The sequence below is a fragment of the Gorilla gorilla genome, chromosome 8 (assembly GCF_029281585.2).
Source record: "Gorilla gorilla gorilla isolate KB3781 chromosome 8, NHGRI_mGorGor1-v2.1_pri, whole genome shotgun sequence".
NCBI classification, from domain to species: Eukaryota; Metazoa; Chordata; class Mammalia; order Primates; family Hominidae; genus Gorilla; species Gorilla gorilla.
The window spans coordinates 146,123,224-146,145,873 of record NC_073232.2 but is presented as its reverse complement, the minus strand read 5'-3'; the positions used below and the strand labels follow the sequence as shown (position 1 = coordinate 146,145,873).

The following is a 22,650-nucleotide window of genomic DNA, read 5'->3' as shown; positions in this document are numbered from 1 at the left end:
AGGGAAATAAAATAAAAAAATTTGGGCTTGGTGCAGAAACTCACTCCAAATAAATCACCTACCAAAATATTTACATAATGGTGGAAATATTCCAAAATTCAATATTTTGGGATTTATACACAAAAGATAAACAAATTAGAGGCCAAGAGGCTGCCGGAAGGGAAAAACGGGGCCTGGGAAGGCCGTTGTGAGGAATGAGCTGGGCCTAAAGAGGCCACTGGCAGGCGGGAGCTGGGCCTGCCGAAGCGGCCGAGAGGCAGGAGCTTTGGACTCGGGAGGCCGCAATGAGGCGAGAGCTAGCTGGGCATGGAGAGTCCGCTGTGAGTCCGCTGTGAGTCCGGGCCCGTGCAGGCCTTCGAGAGGCAGGAGGCCGGGCCTGCAAAGGCCCACTGGAGGTCAAGTTCTGGGCCTGAAGAGGCCACCAAAAGTCAAAAGCGGGGCCTGGGAAGGCCGCCAAGAGCCATGAGCTGGTCTGGGCTGAAAGAGGCCACTGGGAGGCAGGAGGAGCGGGGCCTGGAGAGGCTGACTCGAGGAAGTTTTGCACCTGGAGAGGCCGCCGAGAGGACGGAGCTGGGCCCGGGGAGGCCGACTTGCTGCTCTTCCGGGCCCAATTCCAGGCCGACTTGACGACGACTTGGGCCTGCTGGGAGCTGGGCAGGAGCTGAGTCCAAAGACGTTGTTGGGAGGCCAGAGTCAGGCCTGGAGACGCAGCCGGGAGGAAGAGCTGGGCCCGGAGAGGATGCCGGGAGGCTGCAAGTGGGTCTGGAGAGGCCGATTTGAGGAGGCCCGGCCTCCGCCTCCCGCATGGCGGCCTCTGCAGGCAGAGCTGTTTCTCCTGGCTGCATCTCCCGCCTCCCAGCAAACAACCTTTTTTGGCTCAGCTCCCGCCTGCGTTTGTAGACCCCGAAGTTTCTGCAACCAAGCTCTTCAGACCCACATCCCACCTCCCAGTACCTGAACAGTCCCAGCTCCGGCTGGAGAACAGAGTCTGTAGGCCCCGCTGTTGCCTCCCAGGGGAGTCTCCAAGCCCAGCTCTCACCCCACCACGACCTCCCAGGCCCAAGTCGCTGCCTGCCTCACAGCAGCCCGCGTGCGACCCTGCTCCTCCCTCACGGTGGCCTGTTGAGGCAGGGGGTCACGCTGACCTCTCTCAGCGTGGGAGGGGCCGGTGTGAGGCAAGGGCTCACGCCGACCTCTCTCAGCGTGGGAGGGGCCGGTGTGAGGCAAGGGGCTGACGCCGACCTCTCTCACCGTGGGAGGGGCCGGTGTGAGGCAAGGGCTCACACTGACCTCTCTCAGCGTGGGAGGGGCCGGTGTGAGGCAAGGGGCTCACGCTGACCTCTCTCAGCGTGGGAGGGGCCGGTGTGAGGCAAGGGCTCACACTGACCTCTCTCAGCGTGGGAGGGGCCGGTGTGAGGCAAGGGGCTGACGCCGACCTCTCTCACCGTGGGAGGGGCCGGTGTGAGGCAAGGGCTCACACCGACCTCTCTCAGCGTGGGAGGGGCCGGTGTGAGGCAAGGGGCTGACGCCGACCTCTCTCACCGTGGGAGGGGCCGGTGTGAGGCAAGGGCTCACACCGACCTCTCTCAGCGTGGGAGGGGCCGGTGTGAGGCAAGGGGCTGACGATGACCTCTCTCAGCGTGGGAGGGGCCGGTGTGAGGCAAGGGCTCACGCCGACCTCTCTCAGCGTGGGAGGGGCCGGTGTGAGGCAAGGGGCTCACGCCGACCTCTCTCAGCGTGGGAGGGGCCGGTGTGAGGCAAGGGCTCACACTGACCTCTCTCAGCGTGGGAGGGGCCGGTGTGAGGCAAGGGGCTGACGCTGACCTCTCTCACCGTGGGAGGGGCCGCTGTGAGGCAAGGGCTCACGCTGACCTCTCTCAGCGTGGGAGGGGCCGGTGTGAGGCAAGGGGCTGACGCTGACCTCCCTCAACGTGGGAGTGGCCGGTGTGAGGCAAGGGGGTGACGCTGACCTCTCTCACCGTGGGAGGGTCCGGTGTGAGTCAAGGGCTCACGCCGACCTCTTCTGTGTGGGAGGGGCCGGTGTGAGGCAAGGGGCTCATGCTGACCTCTCTCAGCGTGGGAGGGGCCGGTGTGAGTCAAGGGCTCACGCCGACCTCTTCTGTGTGGGAGGGGCCGGTGTGAGGCAAGGGGCTCATGCTGACCTCTCTCAGCGTGGGAGGGGCCGGTGTGAGGCAAGGGGCTCACGCCGACCTCTCTCAGCGTGGGAGGGGCCAGTGTGAGGCAAGGGGCTCACGCCGACCTCTCTCAGCGTGGGAGGGGCGGGTGTGAGGCAAGGGGCTCACGCCGACCTCTCTCAGCGTGGGAGGGGCCGGTGTGAGGCAAGAGGCTGACGCTGACCTCTCTCACCATGGGAGGGGCCGGTGTGAGGCAAGGGCTCACGCCGACCTCTCTCAGCGTGGGAGGGGCCGGTGTGAGGTAAGGGGGTGACGCTGACCTCTCTCACCGTGGGAGGGGCCGGTGTGAGTCAAGGGCTCACGCCGACCTCTCTCAGCGTGGGAGGGGCCGATGTGAGGCAAGGGGCTCACGCTGACCTCTCTCAGCGTGGGAGGGGCCGGTGTGAGGCAAGGGCTCACGCTGACCTCTCTCAGCGTGGGAGGAGCCAGTGTGTGGCAGGGGCTCATGCCTCTGGGCAGGGTACCAGAGGCATGGGCATCAACAGGCCACCGTGAGGGAGGAGCTGGGCCGCATGCGGGCTGCTGGGAGGCAGGCAGGGACTTGGCCCCGGGTGGCCGCCGTGGGGGCGAGAGCTGGGCCTGGAGAGGCCCCTGGGAGGCAAGAGCGGGACCTGCAGAGGCCGTTCTCCAACCATTGCTGGGCCCGTACAGGCCACCGGGCGGCAGGAATGAGGCCCAAAGAACTTGGCTGGAGAAAGTTCGGGACCTACAAAGGCGGTTGGGAGCTGGGCAGGAGTTGAGCCAAAAGAGCTTGCTTACTTGCTGGGAGGCACGGCTGGGAGATGCTGACTTCAGGACAACTTGGGCCTGCAGAGGTCACCGGGAGGCCCAAGCTTGGCGTGGAGGAGCCCACCGACCGGAGACCATTTGGGGCCTGCAGGTGCCATTGGAGGGCAGGAGCTCATCGTGGAGGGGGCACCGTGAGGCCTGACCTGGGCCTGGGGAGCTTGGCTTGAGGAAGCTGTGGGCCGACCAAGGACGCCAGGAGATGGGTAGGCACTGAGTCCAAAGACGTTGTTGAGAGGCAGGAGTCGGGCCTGGAGACACAGCCAGGAAGAGGAGCTTGGCCCGGAGAGGACGCCTGGAGGGTGCAAGTGGGTCTGGAGAGGCCGACTTGAGGAGGTTCTCAGCCCGGAGAGGCCGCCGGAAGGGAAAAACTGGGACTGGAAAGGCTGTTGTGAGGAATGAGCACCATGGGCCTGAAGAGGCCACTGGCAGGCGGGAGCTGGGTGTGTAGAAGCTGCTGAAAGGTTGGGAGCTTGGCTTGGGGGGTCCACAGTGAGGCAGACGCTGGGCCTGAAGAATCTGCTTAAAAAGATTTAAGCACATTTACATTTATTAGGCACTTTATTTCCATTATTACATATATCTAAATATATATATACGTATTATATATCCGATATATAATAAAATAACTATACAACTCACCATAATGTAGAATCAGTGGGCGTGTTAAGCTTGTTTTCCTGAAACTGGATGGTCCCACCTGAGCGTGATGGGAGAAAGTGACAGATCAATAGGTATTAGATTCTCATAAGAACAGCGCAACCTAGATCCCTCACATGCACGGTTCACAACAGGGTGCGTTCTCCTATGAGAATCTAATGCTGCTGCTCATCTGAGAAGGTGGAGCTCAGGCGGGAATGTGAGCAAAGGGGAGTGGCTGTAAATACAGACGAAGCTTCCCTCACTCCCTCACTCGACACCACTCACCTGCTGTGTGGCTCCTTACGGCTCCATGGCTCAGGGGTTGGGGAACCCTGCTCAAGTGCATCCAAAGTGACCCTTCCCACACCAGTCTTCATAGTAGTCAAGGGCAGCAACCACTTAGCCCCCAAGGCATGTGCCTCAGCTGGCATTTCATCACAATCAACAGTAAGTGGTAGCTTGAGTCACTGTGAGGTCACTTCCTGGAAATCACCCTAACCCTGGGCCCTGACCCTAAAACCCTAACCCTGGGCCATGACCCTAAAACCCTAACCCTGGGTCCTGACCCTAAAACCCTAACCCTGGGCGCTGACCCTAAAACCCAGACCCTGGGCCCTGACCCTAAAAACCTAACCCTGGGCCCAGGCCCTGACCCTAAAACCCTAACCCTGGGCCCTGACCCTGACCCTAAAACCCTAACCCTGGGCCCTGGCCCTGACCCTAAAACCCTAACCCTGGGCCCAGGCCCTGACCCTAAAACCCTAACCCTGGGCACTGGCCCTAACCCTAAAACCCTAACCCTGGGCCCTGGACCTGACCCTAAAACCCTAACCCTGGGCCCTGGCACTGATCCTAAAACCCTAACCCTGGGCCCTGGCCCTGAGCCTAAAACCCTAACCCTGGGCCCTGGCCCTGACCCTAAAACCCTAACCCTGGGCCCTGGCCCTGAGCCTAAAACCCTAACCCTGGGCCCTGGCCCTGAGCCTAAAACCCTAACCCTGGGCACTGGCCCTGAGCCTAAAACCCTAACCCTGGGCCCTGACCCTAAAACAACCCTAACTTTGGGCCCTGGCCCTGACCCTAAAACACCCCTAGCCCTGGGCCCTGGCCCTGACCCTAAAACAACCCTAACCCTGGGCCCTGGCCCTGACCCTAAAACAACCCTAACCCTGGGCCGTGGCCCAAATTGTAATGAGGTCTGTTGGGCAAAATTCCATATAAGCATAGTATCAATTAATAAAGCAAATCGTGATAAATTAGTACGATTGACTTTCTGGAGTTTCTGACAATAAAAGTAAGGAAAATGCAGAACACAAAGACAGAGAGTAAAAAGAGAAATTAGGAAAGCATTCTACATGTTTAATAGGAAGACACTGGCCGTGTTCGTGCAGCGGCAGTATGTCGTGACGTGACATACTTTGGAGAGAAGTTAACAGATGAGGAAGTTGATAAAAATCATCAGAGAAGCAAAATACTGGTAGCGACACTCAAGGAAACCACGAAATTTCCATAACTTATGTCAGCAAAGTGGGAAGATTGTACAGTGTGTGTTGAAGTTCCTATACAACATTGTTTATCTGCCGTTTGTTTGTTTGTAAGGAATGTATATACTAAGAGTTCTTCTTGCTGTCAAAAGAATATGTGTGAATAAGTCATTTTAACTTATTCTTCTGTTTTTCTTTTATCTTCCTGCCATCATCCCACAGCCTTACTTTAGAAATTTTTTCTTTAGAAAATTGAACAAGTGCCCCTTGTGGTGGCACATACCTCGAGGATGGGAGGCAGGGGTGGAAGGGTCACTTGAGGCCATTAGTTTGACAGCAGCCTGGCCAACAAAGTGAGACCCCATGTCTGCAAAACAATTTAAAAATTAGCCAAGTATCGTCATGTATACCTACAGTCCCAGCTACCTCAACTTACGGAGAAAGTTCAGGGCCTGGAGAGAAGGCTGGGAGGCAGGAGCTGGGTCTAAAGAGGCCATTGTAACGATGGAGCTGTGCCTGTGGAGGCTGTTGTGAGGCAGTAGGCTCATCTGCGGAGACTGCCGTGAGGTAGGGTATGGGCCTCAATAGGCCATTGTGAGTCATGAGCTTGGTCTGTAGAGGCTGACTGGAGAGAGTTCTGGGCCTGGCGAGGCTGCCGGGAGGTAGGAGCTGGGCCAAAAGATTTAAGCACATTTACGTTTATTAGGCACTTCATTTCCATTATTACACTGGAATATATAATAAAATAATTATAGAACTCACCATAATGTAGAATCAGTGGGCGTGTTAAGCTTGTTTTCCTGAAACTGGATGGTCCCACCTGAGCGTGATGGGAGAAAGTGACAGATCAATAGGTATTAGATTCTCATAAGCACAGCGCAACCTAGATCCCTCACATGCACGGTTCACAACAGGGTGCGTTCTCCTATGAGAATCTAATGCTGCTGCTCATCTGAGAAGGTGGAGCTCAGGCGGGAATGTGAGCAAAGGGGAGTGGCTGTAAATACAGACGAAGCTTCCCTCACTCCCTCACTCGACACCACTCACCTGCTGTGTGGCTCCTTACGGCTCCATGGCTCAGGGGTTGGGGACCCCTGCTCAAGTGCATCCAAAGCGACCCTTCCCACACCAGTCTTCATAGTAGTCAAGGGCAGCAACCAATTAGCTGCCAAGGCATGTGCCTCAGCTGGCATTTCATCACAATCAACAGTAAGTGGTAGCCTGAGTCACTGTGAGGTCACTTCCTGGAAATCACCCTAACCCTGGGCCCCGGGCCCTGACCCTAAAACCCTAACCCTGGGCCCCGGGCCCGGACCCTGAAGCCCTAACCCTGGGCCCCGGGCCCTGACCCGGAAGCCCTAACCCTGGGCCCCGGGCCCTGACCCTGAAGCCCTAACCCTGGGCCCCGGGCCCTGGCCCTGAAGCCCTAACCCTGGGCCCCGGGCCCTGGCCCTGAAGCCCTAACCCTGGGCCCCGGGCCCTGACCCTGAAGCCCTAACCCTGGGCCCCGGTCCCTGACCCTAAAACTCTAACCCTGGGCCCCGGGCCCTGATCCTAAAACCCTAACCCTGGGCCCTGACCCTAAAACAACCCTAACCCTGGGCCCTTACCCTAAAACAACCCTAACCCTGTGCCCTGACCCTAAAACAACCCTATTCCTGGGCCCTGACCCTAAAACAACCCTAACCCTGGGCCCTGATCCTAAAACAACCCTAACCCTGGGACCGGGCACTGATCCTAAAACAACCCTAACCCTGGGCCCTGGCCCTGACCCTACAACAACCCTAACCCTGGGCCCTGGCACAGACCAAAAAACAACCCTAAACCTGGGCCCTGGACCTGACCCTAAAATAAACCTAACCCTGGGCCATGGAACTGAGCCTAAAACCCAAACCCTGGGCCCTGGCCCTGAGCCTAAAACCCTAACCCAGGGCCCTGACCCTAAAACAACCCTAACCCTGGGCCCTGGCCCTGACCCTAAAACAACCCTAAACCTGGCCCAGGCCCTGACCCTAAAACAACCCTAACAGTGGGCCCTGGACCTGACCCTAAAACAACCCTAACCCTGGGCCCTGGCCCTCACCCTAAAACAACCCTAAACCTGGGCCCTGGCCCTGACCCTAAAACAACCATAACCCTGGGCCCTGACCCTGACTCTAAAACACTAACCCTGGGACCTGGCCCTGAGCCTAAAACCCTAACCCTGGGCCCCGGCCCTGAGCCTAAAACCCTAACCCTGGGCCCCGGCCCTGAGCCTAAAACCCTAACCCTGGGCCGTGGCCCTGAGCCTAAAACCCTAACCCTGGGCCCTGGACCTGAGCCTACAACCCAAACCCTGGGCCCTGGCCCTGAGCCTTAAACCCTAACCCTGGGCCCTGGCCCAGATCCTAAAACCCTAACCGTGGGCCCTGACCCTAAAACAACCCTAACCCTGGGCCCTGAACCTAAAACAACCCCAACCCTGGGCCCTAACACTAAAACAACCCTAACCCTTGGCCCTGACCCTAAAACAACCCTAACCCTGGGCCCTGACCCTAAAACAACCCTAACCCTGGGCTCTGACTCTAAAACAACCCTAACCCTGGCCGCTGACCCTAAAACAAACCTAACCCTCGCCGCTGACCCTAAAGCAACCCTAACCCTGGGCCCTGACCCTAAAACAAGCCTAACCCTAGGCCCTGACCCTAAAACAACCCTAACCCTGGACCCTGACCCTGAAACAACCCTAACCCTGGGCACTGACACTGAATCAACCCTAACCCTGGGCCCTGACCCTGAAATTACCCTAACCCTGGGCCCTGACCCTGAAACAACCCTAACCCTGGGCCCTGACACTGAAACAACCCTAACCCTGGGCCCTGACCCTCAAACAATCCTAACCCTGGGCCCTGACCCTGAAACAACCCTAACCCTGGGCCGTGACCCTGAAACAACGCTAACCCTGGGCCCTGACCCTGAAACAAACCTAACCCTGGGCCCAGACCCTGAAACAACCCTAACCCTGGGCCCTGACCCTAAAACAACCCTAACCCGGGGCCCTGACCCTAAAACAACCCTAACCCTGTGCCCTGACCCTAAAACAACCCTATTCCTGGGCCCTGACCCTAAAACAACCCTAACCCTGGGCCCTGACCCTAAAACAACCCTAACCGTGGGACCGGGCACTGATCCTAAAACAACCCTAACCCTGGGCCCTGGCCCTGACCCTACAACAACCCTAACCCTGGGCCCTGGCACAGACCATAAAACAACCCTAAACCTGGGCCCTGGCCCTGACCCTAAAATAAACCTAACCCTGGGCCATGGCCCTGAGCCTAAAACCCAAACCGTGGACCCTGGCCCTGAGCCTAAAACCCTAACTCTGGGCCCTGACCCTAAAACAACCCTAACCCTGGGCCCTGGCCCTGACCCTAAAACAACCCTAATCCTGGGCCCTGACCCTGACTCTAAAACACTAACCCTCGGACCTGGCCCTGAGCCTAAAACCCTCACCCTGGGCCCTAACCCTAAAACAACCCTAACCCTGGACCCTGACTTTAAAACAACCCTAACCCTGGGCCCTGGCCCTGACCCTAAAACAACCCTAACCCTGGGCCCTGGCCCTGACCCTAAAACAACCCTAATCCTGGGCCCTGACCCTGACTCTAAAACACTAACCCTCGGACCTGGCCCTGAGCCTAAAACCCTAACCCTGGGCCCTAACCCTAAAACAACCCTAACCCTGGACCCTGACTTTAAAACAACCCTAACCCTGGGCCCTGACCCTAAAACAACCCTAACCCTGGGCCCTGACAGTAAAACAACCCTAGCCCTGGGCCCTGACCCTAAAACAACCCTAACTTTGGGCCCTGGCCCTGACCCTAAAACAACCCTAACCCTGGGCCCTGGCCCTGACCCTAAAACAACGCTAACCCTGGGCCCTGGCCCTGACCCTAAAACAACCCTAACCCAGGGCCTTGGCCCTGAGCCTAAAACCCTAACCCTGGGCCCTGACCCTGAAACAACCCTAACCCTGGGCCCTGACCCTGAAGCAACCTTAACCCTGGGCTCTGACCCTAAAACAACCCTAACCCTGGGCACTGACCCTAAAACAACCCTAACCCTGGGCCCTGACCCTAAAACCCTAACCCTGGGCCATGACCCTAAAACCCTAACCCTGGGCCCTGACCCTAAAACCCTAACCCTGGGCCCTGACCCTAAAACCCTAACCCTGGGCACTGACCCTAAAAACCTAACCCTGGGCCCAGGCCCTGACCCTAAAACCCTAACCCTGGGCCCTGGCCCTGACCCTGAAACCCTAACCCTGGGCCCTGGCCCTGACCCTGAAACCCTAACCCTCGGCCCTGGCCCTGACCCTAAAACCCTAACCCTGGGCACTGGCCCTAACCCTAAAACCCTAACCCTGGGCCCTGGACCTGACCCTAAAACACTAACCCTGGGCCCTGGACCTGACCCTAAAACCCTAACCCTGGGCCCTGGCACTGATCCTAAAACCCTAACCCTGGGCCCTGGCCCTGAGCCTAAAACCCTAACCCTGGGCCCTGGCCCTGACCCTAAAACCCTAACCCTGGGCCCTGGCCCCGAGCCTAAAACCCTAACCCTGGGCCCTGGCCCTGAGCCTAAAACCCTAACCCTGGGCCCTGGCCCTGACCCTAAAACCCTAACCCTGGGCCCTGGCCCTGAGCCTAAAACCCTAACCGTGGGCACTGACCCTGAGCCTAAAACCCTAACCCTGGGCCCTGGCCCTGAGCCTAAAACCCTAACCCTGGGCCCTGACCCTAAAACAACCCTAACTTTGGGCCCTGGCCCTGACCCTAAAACACCCCTAGCCCTGGGCCCTGGCCCTGACCCTAAAACAACCCGAACCCTGGGCCCTGGCCCAAATTGTAATGAGGTCTGTTGGGCAAAATTCCATATAAGCATAGTATCAGTTAATAAAGCAAATCGTGATAAATTAGTACGATTGACTTTCTGGAGTTTCTGACAATAAAAGAAAGGAAAATGCAGAACACAAAGACAGAGAGTAAAAGGAGAAATTAGGAAAGCGTTCTACATGTTTAATAGGAAGACACTGGCCGTGTTCGTGCAGCGGCAGTATGTCGTGACATGACATACTTTGGAGAGAAGTTAACAGATGAGGAAGTTGATAAAAATCGTCAGAGGAGCAAAATACTGGTAGCGACACTCAAGGAAACCACGAAATTTCCATAACTTATGTCAGCAAAGTGGGAATATTGTACAGTGTGTGTTGAAGTTCCTATACAACATTGTTTATCTGCCGTTTGTTTGTTTGTAAGGAATGTATATACTAAAAGTTCTTCTTGCTGTCAAAAGAATATGTGTGAATAAGTCATTTTAACTTATTCTTCTGTTTTTCTTTTATCTTCCTGCCATCATCCCACAGCCTTACTTTAGAAATTTTTTCTTTAGAAAATTGAACAAGTGCCCCTTGTGGTGGCACATACCTCGAGGATGGGAGGCAGGGGTGGAAGGGTCACTTGAGGCCATTAGTTTGACACCAGCCTGGCCAACAAAGTGAGACCCCATGTCTGCAAAACAATTTAAAAATTAGCCAAGTATCGTCATGTATACCTACAGTCCCAGCTACCTCAACTTACGGAGAATGTTCAGGGCCTGGAGAGAAGGCTGGGAGGCAGGAGCTGGGTCTAAAGAGACCACTGTAACGATGGAGCTGTGCCTGTGGAGGCTGTTGTGAGGCAGTAGGCTCATCTGCGGAGACTGCCGTGAGGTAGGGTATGGGCCTCAATAGGCCATTGTGAGTCATGAGCTTGGTCTGTAGAGGCTGACTGGAGAGAGTTCTGGGCCTGGCGAGGCTGCCGGGAGGTAGGAGCTGGGCCAAAAGATTTAAGCACATTTACGTTTATTAGGCACTTCATTTCCATTATTACACTGGAATATATAACAAAATAATTATAGAACTCACCATAATGTAGAATCAGTGGGCGTGTTAAGCTTGTTTTCCTGAAACTGGATGGTCCCACCTGAGCGTGATGGGAGAAAGTGACAGATCAATAGGTATTAGATTCTCATAAGCACAGCGCAACCTAGATCCCTCACATGCACGGTTCACAACAGGGTGCGTTCTCCTATGAGAATCTAATGCTGCTGCTCATCTGAGAAGGTGGAGCTCAGGTGGGAATGTGAGCAAAGGGGAGTGGCTGTAAATACAGACGAAGCTTCCCTCACTCCCTCACTCGACACCACTCACCTGCTGTGTGGCTCCTTACGGCTCCATGGCTCAGGGATTGGGGACCCCTGCTCAAGTGCATCCAAAGCGACCCTTCCCACACCAGTCTTCATAGTAGTCAAGGGCAGCAACCACTTAGCTCCCAAGGCATGTGCCTCAGCTGGCATTTCATCACAATCAACAGTAAGTGGTAGCTTGAGTCACTGTGAGGTCACTTCCTGGAAATCACCCAAATCCTGGGCCCTGACCCTAAAACCCTAACCCTGGGCCATGACCCTAAAACCCTAACACTGGGTCCTGACCCTAAAACCCTAACCCTGGGCCCTGACCCTAAAACCCTAACCCTGGGCCCTGACCGTAAAAACCTAACCCTGGGCCCAGGCCCTGACCCTAAAACCCTAACCCTGGGACATGGCCCTGAGCCTAAAACCCTAACCCTGGGCCCTTGCGCTGAGCCTAACACCCTAACTGTGGGCCCTGGCCCTGACTGTAAAACCCTAACCATGGGACCTGGCCCTAAAAGAACCCTAACCCTGGGACATGGCAGTGACCCTAAAACAAGCCTAAACCTGGGCCCTAGCCCTGACCCTAAAACAACCCTAACCCTGGGCCCTGGCCCTGACCCTAAAACAACCCTAACCCTGGGCACTGACCCTAAAACAACACTAACCCAGGGCACTGACCCTAAAATAACCCTAACCCTGGGCGCTGGCCCTGAACCTAAAAAAAGCCTAACCCTGGGCCCTGGCCCTGACCCTAAAACAACCTTAACCCTGGGCCCTAGCCCTGACGCTAAAACAAGCCTAACACTGGGCCCTGGCCCTGACCCTGACCCTAAAACAAGCCTAACCGTGGGCGCTCGACCTGACCCTAAAACAAGCCTAACCCTAGGCCCTGGCCCTGACCCTAAAACAACCCTAAACGTGGGCCCTGGCCCTGACCCTAAAACAACCCTATCCCTGGGCCCTGGCCCTGACCTAAAACAACCCTAACCCTGGGCCCTGGCCAGACCCTAAAACAACCCTAACCCTTGGCCCTTGCACTAAATCAACCCTAAACCTGCGCCAAGGACCTGACCCTAAAACAACCCTAACCCTGGGCCCTGACCCTGAAACAACTCTAACCCAGGGCCCTGACCCTGAAACAACCCTAACCCTGGGCCCTGACCCTGAAACAACCCTAACCCTGGTCCCTGACCCTGAAACAACCCTATCCCTGGGCCCTGACCCTAAAACAACCCTAACCCTGGGCCCTGACCCTAAAACAACCAAAACCCTGGGCCCTCAGCCTGAAAAAACCCTAACCCTGGGCCCTGACCCTGAAACAACCCTAACTCAGGGCCCTGATCCTGAAACAACCCTAACACTGGGCCCTGGCCCTGACCGTACAACAAACCTAAACCTGGGCTCTGGCCCTGACCCTAAATCAACCCTAAACCTGGGCCCTGGCCCTGACCCTTAATTAACCCTAACCCTGGGCCATGGCCCTGAGCCTAAAACCCTAACCCGAGGCCCTGGCCCTGAGCCTAAAACCCTAACTCTGGGCCCTGACCCTAAAACAAACCTAACCCTGGGCCCTGGCCCTGACCCTAAAACAAACCTAACACTGGGCCCTGGCCCTGACCCTAAAACAACCCTAACCCTGGGCCCTGGTCCTGACCCTAAAACAACCCTAACCCTGGGCCCTGGCCCTGACCCTAAAACAACCCTAACCATGGGCCCTGGCCCTGAGCCTAAAACAACCCTAACCCTGGGCCCTGGCCCTGACTCTAAAACACTAACCCTGGGCCCTGGCCCTGAGCCTAAAACCCTAACCCTGGGCCCTGACCCTGATCCTAAATCCCTAACCCTGGGCCCTAGCCCTGAGCCTAAAACCCTAACCCTGGGCCCTGGCCCTGAGCCTAAAACCCTAACCCTGGGCCCTGGCCCTTACCCTAAAACCCTAACCCTGGACCCTGACCCTGATCCTAAAAATCTAATCGTGGGTCCTGACCCTAAAACAACCCTACCCTGGGCCCTGACCCTAAAACAACCACAACCCTGGGCCCTGACCCTAAAACAACCCTAACACTGGGCCCTGACCCTAAAACAACACTGACCCTGGGCCCTGACCCTAAAACAACACTAACCCTGGGCCCTGACCCTAAAACAACCCTAACCCTGGGCCCTGACCCTTAAACAACCCTAACCCTGGGCCCTGACCCTAAAACAACCCTAACTCTGGGCCCTGACCCTAAAACACCCCTAGCCCTGGGCCCTGGCCCTGACCCTAAAACAACCCGAACCCTGGGCCCTGGCCCAAATTGTAATGAGGTCTGTTGGGCAAAATTCCATATAAGCATAGTATCAATTAATAAAGCAAATCGTGATAAATTAGTACGATTGACTTTCTGGAGTTTCTGACAATAAAAGTAAGGAAAATGCAGAACACAAAGACAGAGAGTAAAAAGAGAAATTAGGAAAGCTTTCTTCATGTTTAATAGGAAGACACTGGCCGTGTTCGTGCAGCGGCAGTATGTCGTGACATGACATACTTTGGAGAGAAGTTAACAGATGAGGAAGTTGATAAAAATCATCAGAGAAGCAAAATACTGGTAGCGACACTCAAGGAAACCACGAAATTTCCATAACTTACGTCAGCAAAGTGGGAATATTGTACAGTGTGTGTTGAAGTTCCTATACAACATTGTTTATCTGCCATTTGTTTGTTTGTAAGGAATGTATATACTAAAAGTTCTTCTTGCTGTCAAAAGAATATGTGTGAATAAGTCATTTTAACTTATTCTTCTGTTTTTCTTTTATCTTCCTGCCATCATCCCACAGCCTTACTTTAGAAATTTTTTTTTTAGAAAATTGAACAAGTGCCCCTTGTGGTGGCACATACCTCGAGGATGGGAGGCAGGGGTGGAAGGGTCACTTGAGGCCATTAGTTTGACACCAGCCTGGCCAACAAAGTGAGACCCCATGTCTGCAAAACAATTTAAAAATTAGCCAAGTATCGTCATGTATACCTACAGTCCCAGCTACCTCAACTTACGGAGAAAGTTCAGGGCCTGGAGAGAAGGCTGGGAGGCAGGAGCTGGGTCTAAACAGGCCATTGTAACGATGGAGCTGTGCCTCTGGAGGCTGTTGTGAGGCAGTAGGCTCATCTGCAGAGACTGCCGTGAGGTAGGGTATGGGCCTCAATAGGCCATTGTGAGTCATGAGCTTGGTCTGTAGAGGCTGACTGGAGAGAGTTCTGGGCCTGGCGAGGCTGCCGGGAGGTAGGAGCTGGGCCAAAAGATTTAAGCACATTTACGTTTATTAGGCACTTCATTTCCATTATTACACTGGAATATATAATAAATAATTATAGAACTCACCATAATGTAGAATCAGTGGGCGTGTTAAGCTTGTTTTCCTGAAACTGGATGGTCCCACCTGAGCGTGATGGGAGAAAGTGACAGATCAATAGGTATTAGATTCTCATAAGCACAGTGCAACCTAGATCCCTCACATGCACGGTTCAGAACAGGGTGCGTTCTCCTATGAGAATCTAATGCTGCTGCTCATCTGAGAAGGTGGAGCTCAGGCGGGAATGTGAGCAAAGGGGAGTGGCTGTAAATACAGACGAAGCTTCCCTCACTCCCTCACTCGACACCACTCACCTGCTGTGTGGCTCCTTATGGCTCCATGGCTCAGGGATTGGGGACCCCTGCTCAAGTGCATCCAAAGCGACCCTTCCCACACCAGTCTTCATAGTAGTCAAGGGCAGCAACCACTTAGCTCCCAAGGCATGTGCCTCAGCTGGCATTACATCACAATCAACAGTAAGGGGTAGCTTGAGTCACTGTGAGGTCACTTCCTGGAAATCACCCTAACCCTGGGCCCTGACCCTAAACCCTAACCCTGGGCCATGACCCTAAAACTCTAACACTGGGTCCTGACCCTAAAACCCTAACCCTGGGCCCTGACCCTAAAACCCTAACCCTGGGCCCTGACCGCAAAAACCTAACCCTGGGCCCAGGCCCTGACCCTAAAACCCTAACCCTGGGACATGGCCCTGAGTCTAAAACCCTAACCCTGGGCCCTTGCGCTGAGCCTAATACCCTAACTGTGGGCCCTGGCCCTGACTGTAAAACCCTAACCATGGGACCTGGCCCTAAAAGAACCCTAACCCTGGGACCTGGCCGTGACCCTAAAACAAGCCTAAACCTGGGCCCTAGCCCTGACCCTAAAACAACCGTAACCCTGGGCCCTGGCCCTGTCCCTAAAACACGCCTAACCCTGGGCCCTGGACCTGACCCTAAAACAACCCTAACCCTGGGCACTGACCCTAAAACAACACTAACCCTGGGCACTGACACTAAAATAACCCTAACCCTGGGCCCTGGCCCTGACCCTAAAAAAAGCCTAACCCTGGGCCCTGGCCCTGACCCTAAAACAACCCTAACCCTTGGCCCTGGCCCTGACCCTAAAACAACCCTATCCCTTGGTCCTGGCCCTGACCCTACAACAAGCCTAACCCTGGGCCCTGGCACTAACCCTAAAACAAGCCTAACCCTGGGCCCTGGCACTAAAACAAGCCTAACCCTGGGCCCAGGTCCTGACCCTAAAACAACCTTAACCCTGGGCCCTAGCCCTGACCCTAAAACAAGCCTAACACTGGGCCCTGGCCCTGACCCTAAAACAAGCCTAACCGTGGGCGCTCGACCTGACCCTAAAACAAGCCTAACCCAGGGCCCTGGCCCTGACCCTAAAACAACCCTAAACGTGGGCCCTGGACCTGACCCTAAAACAACCCTATCCCTGGGCCCTGGCCCTGACCTAAAACAACCCTAACCCTGGGCCCTGACCCTGAAACAACCCTAACCCAGGGCCCTGACCCTGAAACAACCCTAAACCTGGGCCCTGACCCTGAAACAAACCTAACCCTGGTCCCTGACCCTGAAACAACCCTATCCCTGGGCCTGGACCCTAAAACAACCCTAACCCTGGGCCCTGACCCTAAAACAACCCAAACCCTGGGCCCTCACCCTGAAAAAACCCTAACCCTGGGCCCTGACCCTGAAACAACCCTAACTCAGGGCCCTGATCCTGAAACAACCCTAACACTGGGCCCTGGCCCTGACCGTACAACAACCCTAAACCTGGGCCCTGGCCCTTACCCTAAATCAACCCTAAACCTGGGCCCTGGCCCTGACCCTTAATTAACCCTAACCCTGGGCCATGGCCCTGAGCCTAAAACCCTAACCCGAGGCCCTGGCCCTGAGCCTAAAACCCGAACTTTGGGCCCTGACCCTAAAACAACCCTAAACCTGGGCCCTGGCCCTGACCCTAAAACAAACCTAACACTGGGGCCTGGCCCTGACCCTAAAACAACCCTAACCCTAGGCCCTGGTCCTGACCCTAAAACAACACCAACCCTGGGCCCTGGCCCTGACCCTGACCCTATAACAACCCTAAACCTGGGCCCTGGCCCTGACCCTAAAACAACCCTAACCCTGGGCCCTGACCCTGATCCTAAAACCCAAACCCTGGGCCCTAGCCCTGAGCCTAAAACCCTAACCCTGGGCCCTGGCCCTGAGCCTAAAACCCTAACCCTGGGCACTGGCCCTTACCCTAAAACCCTAAAACTGGGCCCTGACCCTGATCCTAAAAATCTAATCGTGGGTCCTGACCCTAAAACAACCCTACCCTGGGCCCTGACCCTAAAACAACCCCAACCCTGGGCCCTGAGCCTAAAACAACCCTAACACTGGGCCCTGACCATAAAACAACACTAACCCTGGGCCCTGACCCTAAAACAACACTAACCCTGGGTCCTGACCCTAAAACAACCCTAACCCTGGGACCTGACCCTTAAACAACCCTAACCCTGGGCCCTGATCCTAAAACAACCCTAACCCTGGGCCCTGACCCTAAAACAAACCTAACCCTGGGCCCTGACCCTAAAACAACCCTAACCCTGGGCCCTGATCCTAAAACAAGCCTAACCCTGGGCCCCGACCCTAAAAAAACCCTAAACCTTGGCCCGGGCACTAAAACAACCCTAACCCTGGGCCCTGGCCCTGAACCTAAAACAACCCAAACGCTGGGCACTGGCCCTGACCCTAAAACAACCCTAACCCTGGGCCCTGGCCCTGACCCTAAAACAACCCTAAACCTGGGCCCTGGCCCTGACCCTAAAACAAGCCTAACCCTGGGCCCTGGCCCTGAACCTAAAACAACCCTACCCCTGGGCCCTGGCCCTGACCCTAAAACAAGCCTAACCCTGGGCCCTGGCCCTGACCCTACAACAACCCTAACCCTGGGCCCTGGCCCTGACCCTAAAACAACTCTATCCCTGGGCCCTGGCCCTGACCCTAAAACAAACGTATCCCTTGGCCCTGGACCTGACCTAAAACAACCCTAACCCTGGGCCCAGGCCCTGACCCTAAAACACCCCTAAACCTGGGCCCTGCCCCTGACCCTAAAACAACCCTAATGCTGGGCCCTGGCCCTGACCTACATCAACCCTGACCCTGGGCCCTGGCACTAAAACAAGGCTAACCTTGGGCCCAGGTCCTGCCCCCAAAACAACCCTAACCCTGGGCCCTAGCCCTGACCCTAAAACAACCCTAACGCTGGGCCCTGGCCCTGACCCAAAAACAACCCTAACCCTGGGCCCTGTCCCTGACCCTAAAACAAGCCTAATCCTGGGCACTGGCCCTGAACCTACAACAACCCTAATGCTGGGCCCTGGCCCTGACCCTAAAAGAAGCCTAAACCTGGGACCTGGCCCTGACCCTAAAGCAACCCTAACCGTGGGCCCTGGCCCTGATCCTAAAACAAGCCTAACCCTGAGCCCTGGCCCTGACCCTAAAACAACCCTAACCCTGGGCCCTGGCCCTGACCCTAAAACAAGCCTAACCCTGGGCCCTGGCCCTGACCCTAAAACAACCCTAAACCTGGGACCTGGACCTGACCCTAAAACAAGCCTAACCCTGGGCCCTGACCCTGACCCTAAAATAACCCTAACCCTGGGCCCTGGCCCTGACCCTAAAAAAACCCTATCCCTGGGCCCTCGCCCTGACCCTAAAACAAGCCTAACCCTGGGCCCTGGCCCTGACCCTAAAACAACCCTAACCCTGGGCACTGACACTAAAACATCCCTAACCCTGGGTACTGACCCTAAAATAACCATAACCCTGGGCCCTGGCCCTAACCCTAAAACAACCCTAACCCTGGGCCCTGGCCCTGACACTGAAACAACCCTTACCCTGGACCCTGGCCCTGACCCTAAAACAACCCTAACACTGGGCCCTGGCCCTGACACTGAAACAACCCTTACCCTGGGCCCTGGCCCTGACCCTAAAACACCCCTAAACCTGGGCCCTGTCCCTGACCCTAAAACAACCCTGATGCTGGGCCCTGACCCTGACCTAAAACAACCCTGACCCTGGGCCCTGGCCATGACCCTAAAACAACCCTAACCCTGGGCCCTGGCACTAAAATAAGCCTAACCCTGGGCCCAGGTCCTGAGCCTAAAACGACCCTAACCCTGCGCCTTGGCCCTGACCCTAAAACAACCCTAACGCTGGGCCCTGGCCCTGACCCTAAAACAACCCTAATCCTGGGCCCTGGCAATGACCCTAAAACAAGCCTAACCCTGGGCCCTGGCCCTGACCCAAAAACAAGCCTAACCCTGGGCCCTGGCCCTGACCCTAAAACAACCCTAACCCTGGGCCCTGTCCCTGACCCTAAAACAACCCTAACCCACGGCCCTGGCCCTGACCCTAAAACAACCCTAATCCTGGGCCCTGGCGCTGACCTAAAACAAGCCTAACCCTGGGCCATGGCCCTGACCCTAAAACAACTCTAACCCTGGGCCCTGGCAGTAAAACAAGCCTCACACTGGGCCCAGGTCCAGACCCTAAAACAACCCTAACCCTGGGCCCTGGCCAAGAGCCTAAAACAGGCCTAACCCTGGGCCCTGGCCCAGACCCTAAAACAACCCTAACCCTGGGCCCTATCCCTGACCCTAAAACAAGCCTAACGCTCGGCCCTGGCCCTGACCCTAAAACAATCCTAACCCTGGGCCCTGGCCCTGACCCTAAAACAAGCCTAAACCTGGGCCCTGGCCCTGAAACTAAAACAACCCTAACCCTGGGCCCTGGCCCTGACCCTAAAACAAGCCTAATCCTGGGCCCTGGCCCTGAACCTACAACAACCCTAACGCTGGGCCCTGGCCCTGACCCTAAAACAAGCCTAACCCTGGTCCCTGGCCCTCACCCTAAAACAACCCTAACCGTGGGCCCTGGCCCTGACCCTAAAACAAGCCTAACCCTCGGCCCTGGCCCTGACCCTAAAACAACCCTAACCCTGGGCCCTGGCCCTGACCCTAAAACAAGCCTAACCCTGGGCCCTGGCCCTGACCCTAAAACAACCCTAACCCTGGGCCCTGGCCCTGACCCTAAAACAACCCTAACCCTGGGCCCTGGCACTAAAACAAGCCTAAACCTGGGCCCAGATCCTGACCCTAAAACAACCGTAACCCTGGGCCCTGGCCCTGACCCTAAAACACCCCTAACCCTGGGCCCTGGGCCTGACCGTAAAACAACCCTAACCCTGGGCCCTGTCCTTGACCCTAAAACAAGCCTAAACCTGGGCCCTGGCCCTGACCCTAAAACAAGCCTAACCGTGGGCCCAGGACCTGACCCAAAAACAAGCCTAACCCTGGGCCCTGACCCTGACCCTAAAACAAGCCTAACCCTGGGCCCTGGCACTGACCCTAAAACAACCCTATCCCTGGGCCCTGGCCATGTCCTAAAACAACCCTAACCCTGGGCACTGACCCTAAAATAACCATAACCCTGGGCCCTGGCCCTAACCCTAAAACAACCCTAACCCTGGGCCCTGGCCCTGACACGGAAACAACCCTTACCCTGGATCCTGGCCCTGACCTTAAAACAACCCTAACCCTGGGCCCGGGCACTGACCCTAAAACAACCCTATTCCTGGACCCTGGCCCTGACCTAAAACAACCCTAAACCTGGACCCTGTCCCTGACCCTAAAACAACCGTAACCCTGGGCACTGGCACTAAAACAAGCCTAACACTGGGCCCAGGTCCTGACCCTAAAACAACCCTAACCCTGGGCCCTGGCCCTGACCCTAAAACAAGCCTAACCCTGGGCCCTGGCCCTGACCCTAAAACAACCCTAACCCTGGGCCCTGTCCCTGACCCTAAAACAAGCCTAACCCTGGGCCCTGGCCCTGACCCTAAAACAAGCCTAACCCTGGGCCCTGGCCCTGTCCCTAAAACAAGCCTAAACCTGGGCCCTAGCCCTAACCCTAAAACAACCCTAACCCTGGGCCCTGGCCCTGACCCTAAAACAACCCTAACCCTGGGAGCTGGCCCTGACCTAAAACAACCCTAACCCTGGGCCATGGCCCGGACCTAAAACAACCCTAAACCTGGGCCCTGGCCCTGACCCTAAAACAAGCCTAACCCTGGGCCCTCACCCTGACCCTAAAAAAACCCTAACCCTGGGCCCTGGCCCTAACCCTGACCCTAAAACAACCCTAACCCTGGGACCTGGCTCTGACCCTAAAACAAGCCTAACCCTGGGCCCTGGCCCTGACCCTAAAACAAGCCTAACCCTGGGCCCAGGTCCTGACCCTAAAACAATCCTAACCCTGGGCCCTGGCCCTGACCCTAAAACAACCCTAACCCTGGGCCCTGGCCATGAACTTAAAACAACCCTAACCCTGGGCCCTGGACCTTACCCTAAAACAACCCTAAACCTGGGCCCTGGCCCTGACCCTAAAACAAGCCTAACCCTGGGCCCTGGCCCTGACCCTAAAACAAGCCTAACCCTGGGCCCTGCCCTGACCGTAAAACAACACTAACACTGGGCCCTGTCCCTGACCCTAAAACACCCCTAAACCTGGGCCCTGGCCCTGACCTTAAAACAACCCTAATGCTGGGCCCTGGCACTGACCTAAAACAACCCTGACCCTGGGCCCTGGCCCTGACCCTAAAACAACCCGAACCCTGGGCCCTGGCACTAAAACAAGCCTAACCCTGGGCCCAGGACCTGACCCTAAAACAACCCTAACCGTGGGCCCTGGCCCTGACCCTAAAACAACCCTAACGCTGGGCCCTGGCCCTGCCCCTAAAACAACCCAAACCCTGGGCCCTGGCCCTGACCCTAAAACAAGCCTAACCCTGGGCCATGGCCCTGACCCTAAAACAAGCCTAACCCTGGGCCCTGGCCCTGACCCTAAAACAACCCTAACCCTGGGCCCTGTCCTTGACCCTAAAACAAGCCTTATCTTGGGCCCTGGCCCTGACCCTAAAACAAGCCTAACCCTGGGCCCTGGCCCTGACCCTAAAACAAGCCTAACCCTGGGCCTTGGACCTGACCCTAAAACAAGCCTAACCCTTGGCCCTGGCCCTGACCCTAAAACAAGCCTAAACCTGGGCCCTGGCCCTGACCCTAAAACAAGCCTAAACCTGGGCCCTGGCCCTGACCCTAAAACAAGCCTATCCCTCGGCCCTGGACCTGACCCTAAAACAACCCTAACCCTGGGCCCTGACCCTAAAACAACCCTAACCCTGGGCCCTGGCCCTGACACTGAAACAACCCTTACACTGGACCCTGGCCCTGACCCTAAAACAGCCCTAACCCTGGGCCCTGGCCCTGACACTGAAACAACCCTTACCCTGGGCCCTGGCCCTGACCCTAAAACACCCCTAAACCTGGGCCCTGTCCATGACCCTAAAACAACCCTAATGCTGGGCCCTGGCCCTGACCTAAAACAACCCTGACCCTGGGCCCTGGCCCTGACCCTAAAACAACCATAACCCAGGGCCATGGCACTAAAACAAGCCTAACCCTGGGCCCAGGTCCTGAACCTAAAACAACCCTAACCCTGGGCCCTGGCCCTGACCCTAAAACAACCCTAACCCTGGGCCCTGGAACTAAAACAAGCCTAACACTGGGCCGAGGTCCTGACCCTAAAACAACCCTAACCCTGGGCCCTGCCCTGACCCTAAAACAAGCCTAACCCTGGGCCCTGGCCCTGACCCTAAAACAACCCTAACCCTGGGCCCAGGTCCTGACCCTAAAACAATCCTAACCCTGGGCCCTGGCCCTGACCCTAAAACAACCCTAACCCTGGGCCCTGCCCTGACCGTAAAACAACCCTAACGCTGGGCCCTGGCCCTGACCCTAAAACACCCATAAACCTGGGCCCTGGCCCTGACCTTAAAACAACCCTAATGCTGGGCCCTGGCACTGACCTAAAACAACCCTGACACTGGGCCCTGGCCCTGACCCTAAAACAACCCGAACCCTGGGCCCTGGCACT

General features: G+C 56.3%; 1 long non-coding RNA gene across 1 annotated transcript; it reads right to left on the bottom strand.

Moving 5' to 3' along the window:
- Nucleotides 1-69: 69 nt before the first annotated feature.
- Nucleotides 70-3,678, bottom strand: LOC134759267 (uncharacterized). The gene is made up of 3 exons (XR_010135346.1): nucleotides 3,624-3,678; nucleotides 2,261-3,500; nucleotides 70-1,727 (listed from the first exon to the last, which is right to left on the bottom strand). It is a non-coding gene; the product is annotated as an uncharacterized lncRNA (long non-coding RNA).
- Nucleotides 3,679-22,650: the final 18,972 nt, after the last annotated feature.